Here is a 7,433-nt window from a genome sequence, read left to right as displayed (position 1 = left end):
TCCTGACTTTCTCATGTTGCCTCATCTGTGTTTATCTGCCTTATATTTTGTCTGTTACTATGGATTCTGCCGGCAGATAATTTTATATTAAGAACTGTTTCTCTGAGACTTCAGAGAAAAATTTCTGACTTAGCATCAAATAGTCTTTTCTGTTCCTTTCTCTTGAATTCAAAAGTTAAATGAACCTAGAGAAAACTTTTTTTCTTTAATTTTTTATTAGGTATTTTTCTCATGTACATTTCCAATGCTATCCCAAAAGTCCCCCATACCCTCCCTCCCACTCCCCTAACCCACCCACTCCCACTTCTTGACCCTGGCATTCCCCTGTACTGAAGCATCTAAAGTTTGAAAGACCAAAGGGCCTCTTTTTCCAACAACGGCCGACTAGGCCATCTTCTGATACATATGCAGCTAGAGACACAAGCTCTGGGGGGTACTGGTTAGTTTATATTGTTGTTCCACCTATAGGGTTGCAGACCCCTTTAGCTCCTTGGGTACTTTCTCTAGCTCCTCCATTGGGGGCCCTGTGATCCATCCAATAGCTGACTGTGAGCATCCACTTCTGTGTTTGCTAGGCCCCAGCGTAGCCACACAAGAGACAGCTATATCTGGGTCCTTTCAGCAAAATCTTGCTAATGTATGTAATGGTGTCAGCATTTGGAGGCTGATTATGGGTTGGATCCTGGGTGTGGCAGTCTCTAGATGGTCCATCCTTTCGTCTCAGCTCCAAACTTTGTCTCTGTAACTCCTTCCATGGGTATTTTATTCCCGATTCTATGACTGGGCAAAGTGTTCACACTTTGGTCTTCATTCTTCTTGAGTTTCATGTGTTTATAGGTGTGGCTTCCCAAAGGTTTTTGAGAAATATCTCATAATAAGCATAGTATATACTGAAAGTCTTAGATATGTCACTTGCTGACTGATAGGTATGATATTGCTAGCTTATAAGTTATAATTCTATAGTGAAGGAAATGTCAGTTTATGCCAATTATAACCTACAAATAGATTGAGAAAATTTAATATTATTAAAATTCATCATATGAATTATAATATGATATATGTTACATTAATAATTCTCACAAAGACATGTTAAGAGATCAAATATAGAAAATGCAAGTAATCAATTTTAAAGCAAAATTAGGCGTATGTTTTAGAATATGATCCATCAAAAGAATGGGGATCATCTCCAATGTGAAATTTCCAAAACTGTTTTTGTGTTGTTTAAATCCATACAGGACCATCAAACACAACAGCTATACTGATTAACTTATGTCTTCATCTGTTTGACTCCACTCTTAGAATCATAACCTACCCTAGGTCAGCCCCTCTGGAAAAGTTGTTTTCCTGAAGTCCCTAGGTCTCAGGATTTCAGAGCTTCAGGCGGGGAAGATTATCTCTCTCTTAAAATGCTAAAAATACAGAAATGATTTTACATGATACCTGTCATAACAAGACACTACATTAAATTAAAGAAATATATTTTGCCCATTGTTGTTTTCATTGAAGATAGAATTTAATTTTCTTCCAGTACTTATCTTGGTTTTGTTAGTTTAATGTTTCATTTTTACAGAATAGTTTTGGCACAATTTGGGGGAAAACTGAGTGGATATGTGATTTAAGGAAAGGGTCTTATGAAATTAGTCATTTAAAAACTACTCTGAAAGATAGATTCTATTCCTTTCATTCTCTAAGTCAATTTGAATATTCTATTACTAGGGAACTCAACATATTGTCTCAGAATACTATGCTGCTGTAGACTCTCTCTTTGTTACTTCCCAGTGTTCAATGACATATGTACTCTGAGTACTAGAGTGCTAAGATGTAATTAATTTTTGATAATAAAATATTTCCTATTTCTAAGAAAGCACATATTTTGAATGTCATTTGGTTTTATACTTGCTTCATTTACTATGAAAAATCCATAAAATTTATTTGTATATGTACTTGTATAATAATGCTGTGTGTACCGGTTTATGAGATTTTATATCATACAGTTTTTACATTTAGGAAGCTAAGTATAAAGTGAAATTACATGTATATATACATGTGTATATATATATATATGTTCATATATACATATATATAAATGCATATTTATATATGGCTTTGCTATTTGGACACACACACACTCACTATGTAAAATAGTCCCCTTGTACTTGATTGGTTCACTGAAGAAGTAATGTGGATAAGGCATTTTAAAATTCTTTTCCAATTCTAAACATGCAATTCCTTCAAAGCAAAACACTTCTTGAGAGCTAAGCAGTTTATAAAGGTTCCATGAAAACACATTGCATTCTCTGTCTTTCTCCATCTGCACTTCTGTGCTCCTTACTTTCCTGATAACATTTACAGGCCAGGCCAATGCAACTCTATCTAGCTGTTGATTAACATGCAAGGTGGCCTTAGAAGAGTAAATAATGTTATTTGTGGCACATCCACAAACATGTGATTGTATGAGAATGCAACATTGTACCATTATTGTTTGCAAAAGTAGATGAACCTGAAGACAGAAAAACGTGTACAAGATGGTTTCCAGGAAACTATTCTATTTTCCTGCATCCTCCCCTTCTCAGGATTATTCCTATTTTTTATTCTTAGAAGAATGCACCTGAAAGCAATGATTTCAAAACCTATATCCTGTATTCTGCTTACCTCAATTTAACTACTTAGCACTATTATAAACGGTGTTCATCATTATCTTTAATTGTTGTCATCATATTTTATCATATACTTTTCAAATGAATAGTTTTACCCAGTAAAATACTCATTCATTTCCAGCTGCTTAAAATTAGTTTTTCTGCTCCCAGGGAGTCTAGTCCATAAGTCCTCCTAACCAAGCTTCACTCCAAAACCACAGTGCCACCCACTGCCTTCAAGGCTGCTTTGATTTTCTCTGCCTCAGCTTTGGCGCCTTTAGCTTTGATTTCCTGGGGCCAGGACTCTACCTGCTTCTTAGCTTGGACTAGGGTTATGTCATGGACATAGTTCTTCATCTCCTTGACCAGCTTCACTTTGTCCACAGACTTTGCTTCTGTCAGAAGGGTGGTGAAGTGTGTTTGTTTGTTTGTTTGTTTTCTGTTTGGGGATGTCTTCCTCCTCGGCCGCCTCAGGGGCTGTGGGTGCAGCAGGAATGGCAAAAGGCACTATGCCACCCATTGGCATAAGGCCGACATCCTAGATCTTCAATCTTTTCTTCAGGAGTTCCTTGAGGTCTGAGATCTCCAGGAGCGTAAGACTGGCAATGTCTTGGACCAGCGACTGGATCTTGGGGAGCTATTCCTTCGGAGCATTATCTACAGGTGCACTGGCGAGTGTTTCACTCCTTCGGTGGCTGCTGCTTCTCAATTGCTGTGCTGCAGACACTGGACATCTGTTTCCTGTCAAGGCAGAGAGCTGTGCCCCTGAGTCCAAGCCACGGCCCCCATAAGCTAATCATTGTATAGCTAATACATTAAATCATGAGGTCTTAATAAAACAACCTGGGGTGCTATAACTTGCAGAGGACTGGAAGTCTGGTTATCCTTTGTGGTGAGGCAGTACTAAATTAAGTGTAAAATTTTAAATATGCATTTTAGGAAAATTTGGTTTGTTTAGATACTTGAGTCTGAACTGAAAACTAGAGGAAACATTCTTTTTATGTATTTCACTATTATAAACAACCTCCTGACAGCCTGTTAAAAAATTAGAAGAATAAAACTGAGGAGAGAATTAGTATCAGTGTGGAGCAGGTACCATGGGAAGAAAGGAAGGCTTGCCTAGGAACAACCTCATCTCTTAATTGCCTACATTTGCATTTAAGAGACTACCTCAAGCACTTAGTTCCTTTCAGATCCATGATATCCTCATTGCTCTCCTTTCCCAGTGTGTCATGAAACACTTCTATGTGAAAATGAAGAGTGTTTAAAAGCTCTCTTTTTGCAGTTGATAGAATAGAAAAGTTACTGGGAAATGAATTGTGTTTCACAGTAGAAGTAAGAAATACTGCCGGATGCAGTGGACTGGAAGAAATTTATATTTCTAGAGCTGCAGTAATGACCCGTACAGAGGAAGAGTAATGGAAATTAGGTTACAACTTCTGGCTAGACATACATCTATCTTCTGTGAGAACAAACACACTTTCCTAGTGGTCACTGAAACTTTGGGCAATGCTATTTTGTTTGATGCTTCTGAGAGAATCATAGGAATCTTTGCAGCTGATGTTCCCTTTATAAAACTGAGACATTAGCCGTTGTTTTACTCCAGAGTCCAAGATTCTCCTCTCATTAGGAGTATTCGATATTCTTTCAGCAAATTGATTTATTTTATTTTATTTTATTTTATAATTCTTATGATGCCTTAAAGTCATCAAAACACATGCAGTGATTTCAACCTCTTAAGCTCCTGGTAGATGGGCTAAGATATATTTATCAAATTTGAAAAACTTGAAGAATAGGATATTGTCAGATGTATGTGATATTTGTAAACATGAAGAGGGCATAGACACTTTGGTCAACTTGTCCTCTCTCCAGTCTTAGGTGACTTATTTCAAGGATTTGGGAAACATATCTTTCATGTTGGCCTGTTTAACTTGATGCAAGGCAGGAAAAGATAGTGCACATCGAAGTGCATTGCTCAATATGAGCATGCCTGCAGCCATGCAAGCTTGTGCATGTCTACATATACATAAAAATACTTATTTTAAGGAGGAGGCCATGAATTTGAAAGGGAGCAAGGAAGAGGATATGTGACAATTTGGGAGAGAAAGGGGAAGGGAAAAATTAGTGTAATTAGATTATATTCTCAAAACAATCAAGAAACAATTTTAAAAGGGACATGAAACAGAGAGGAGTTGTGAGAATGATCTGTGATGACTTTTGGGGAAGAGTGAGAGTTAAGTTTAGTTAAGATGAATTTTATAATAAACTTGAAATTAATAAAATATCATATTAAATATTCTCACACATATTCTTATACTTGTACTCCAGAAAGTTTTTGTGCAATACAAAAAAAAATAATAAAAAAATAAAAATAAAAATAAAAAGATACCAAATGTTACCTCAAAATGACATGTGTATTGTTTTTTTACAGTTGATTATTTTTATCAATTACATATATGATAAAAGGTTATTTTAAAGATATTCATAACTCATACATTATCTCATGAAGAATGACTGCAGATTACTCCTTGTCTTTTTAGTAATGAATATCTTTGAGATTAACAACACCAAGAGTTGTTGGCTGCTTGTCAATGGAGTTATCCAGAAACTAAGAGTAATTTGGCTACAAGAATGGTAAAAATTCTTTACTACAATAAGAGGTCAATACTTCTTACTTAAACTGTTATTAATCTAGAGGAATATTCTAGTTTACTTTCCTATGGAGATAATGTATTCTTTGATTAGTTTGTGTATTTTGTGTCACAATAAGATGTGTATACTCTACTAATTATGTTTGATATCAGTGTTACTTACTCAGTCTAGATAGTATTGCTGTGTTTAGACAAGAGGAGTCTTTTTCTTACATATTTATCTATTTTAATGTATGGATTTTCACTTGCTGATGTCACCACTTGTGGCTTCTATTTGAATCTTTAAAGAAAAGAAAATTTTTTCTCCTAGAAAAAAATAAGCTATGTAATAATGTATTCTTGTATGAGAAGAGGTTCTTTATTTGATGTCTACATGATGTTTAATGAATAGCATTTACCTTTTAAAATTATTATTTAAATATTTTCTTAAAGATAAGTATTTGTCATTAATGCACACACACACACACACACACACACACACACACANATATATATATATATATATATATATATATATATATATACACACATATAACTAAATTTCACTTTTAACACCATACTCACTTTTCAAAATATATTTATTGGATTTTTTGCAAATGATTATTACTGTAAATATACTTTTCAATGTTTTATGCTTTCAATGTTGACTGTACAAAGTTTGAAGTAATGATATCAAGGGAAGATACATACATAGGAAGTATTTTCTATTGTGTGACTAGAAAACATTGAGAAAAACCCTATAGAGATACAAACATGGATGGTTAGTACCAAAATTTGAGCTTCCCAACATTAAGGGGATGCTATACCGATTGTGCATTTTATTTTTCTAATAGACAACATTGCATTTCTGCAATAATAATTCTGGATGGAAAATTTACATATTAGAAGATGTGTTTAAGAAAGCAATCTACATCTGTATTGTCAGGATCTGGCATAGCCTCTGAGGAGACAGCTGTATCAGGCTCCTGTCAGCAAGCCCTTCTTAGCATCAGCAATAGTGTTTGGGTTCTGTGTGTGCATGTGATATGGATCCCCAGGTGGTGCAGTCTTTGGATGGCCTTTCCTTCAGTTTTTGCTCCAGACACAGGAGCAATCCTGGGTTAAAATTTTGGAGATGGGTGGGTGACCCCATTCCTCAACAAGGGGGCCATGATTAACCTCTGAATATGGTCTCACGAGGTTCTTCCTCCCCTTTGTAGGCAATTTCAGCTAATGTCATGCTTGCAGCCAACCACTGGACTGAACACACTGACCCCAATGGAGGAGTTAGGGGAAGAACCTAACTCCTTCAGTTAGGACTGAAGGAGCTGAAGGGACCCTATTTGGCATCAGTGGAGCATAGCCCCTTCATTCTGTGAAGACTTGATGCCCCAGTGTAGAGGAATGCTAGGGCAGTGAGGCAGGAGTGTGTAGGTGGGTGGAGAACACCCTTATAGAAGCAGGGTAAGGGGGGATGAGGTAGGGGTTTTTTGCAGAGAGGAAACCTCGAAAGGGGATAACATTTGAAATGTAAATAAATAAAATATCCAATTAAAAATAGAAAAAGAAAAAAAGGAAGAAAGGAAGGAAGGAAGGAAGGAAGGAAGGAAGGAAGGAAGGAAGAAAGAAAGAAAGAAAGAAAGAAAGAAAGAAAGAAAGAAAGAAAGAAAGAAAGAAAGAAAGAAAGAAAGGAATCTAACAGGCACTAGAGGCATTGCATGTGTGACTGCTATGTCACATGTGTATCAGTAGGTGGCAGAGAGGAGATGGACTTTGTCTATGCTCAGTGTTCTAAGCTACGAACATCTGAATGGTTCCCTGACCTTCCCTGAACAAAGTAAGCTTAAGAAAACCACCAGTGTGGTACTAGGAGGCCCAAAGAAGGAGCTACCAAACAGGCCAAGATGGACTCTCAAAACGGTGAGCAAGCTGGAGACTAGAAGAACCCCACTATGGGCCCTGAGTGGGAGAGAGCCTAAAAGGGATGATTCATCCTGGCAAGGGTCACTCGAGCAGGCAGGGGGAGGACCTAGCATGAGTCAAACACCAATCTGGTGCCATGGTACCAGGAGAGGGAGCTAGCTTGAGATGACCACAAGTCCCACTCTCTGCAGGCCTTGGGGTGCAGATCATGCCCTGTGCCATAGTGCACAGACAGAGATGGCAT

The 7,433-nt window shown here is 36.9% G+C and overlaps 1 non-coding gene and 1 pseudogene across 1 annotated transcript; one reads left to right on the top strand and one right to left on the bottom strand.

Moving 5' to 3' along the window:
• Positions 1 to 2,840: 2,840 nt before the first annotated feature.
• On the bottom strand, positions 2,841 to 3,436 carry LOC110294875 (annotated as a pseudogene).
• A 3,528-nt stretch (positions 3,437 to 6,964) lies between these two features.
• On the top strand, positions 6,965 to 7,096 carry LOC115031205. Its single transcript, XR_003836824.1, has one exon. It is a non-coding gene; the product is annotated as a small nucleolar RNA SNORA17 (small nucleolar RNA).
• The last annotated feature ends 337 nt before the right edge of the window (positions 7,097 to 7,433 follow it).

Source organism: Mus caroli, chromosome 5, assembly GCF_900094665.2.
Source record: "Mus caroli chromosome 5, CAROLI_EIJ_v1.1, whole genome shotgun sequence".
Classification (NCBI taxonomy): domain Eukaryota; kingdom Metazoa; phylum Chordata; class Mammalia; order Rodentia; family Muridae; genus Mus; species Mus caroli.
The sequence above is the reverse complement of the archived record's forward strand: the minus strand, read 5'-3'. Positions and strand labels throughout refer to the sequence as shown.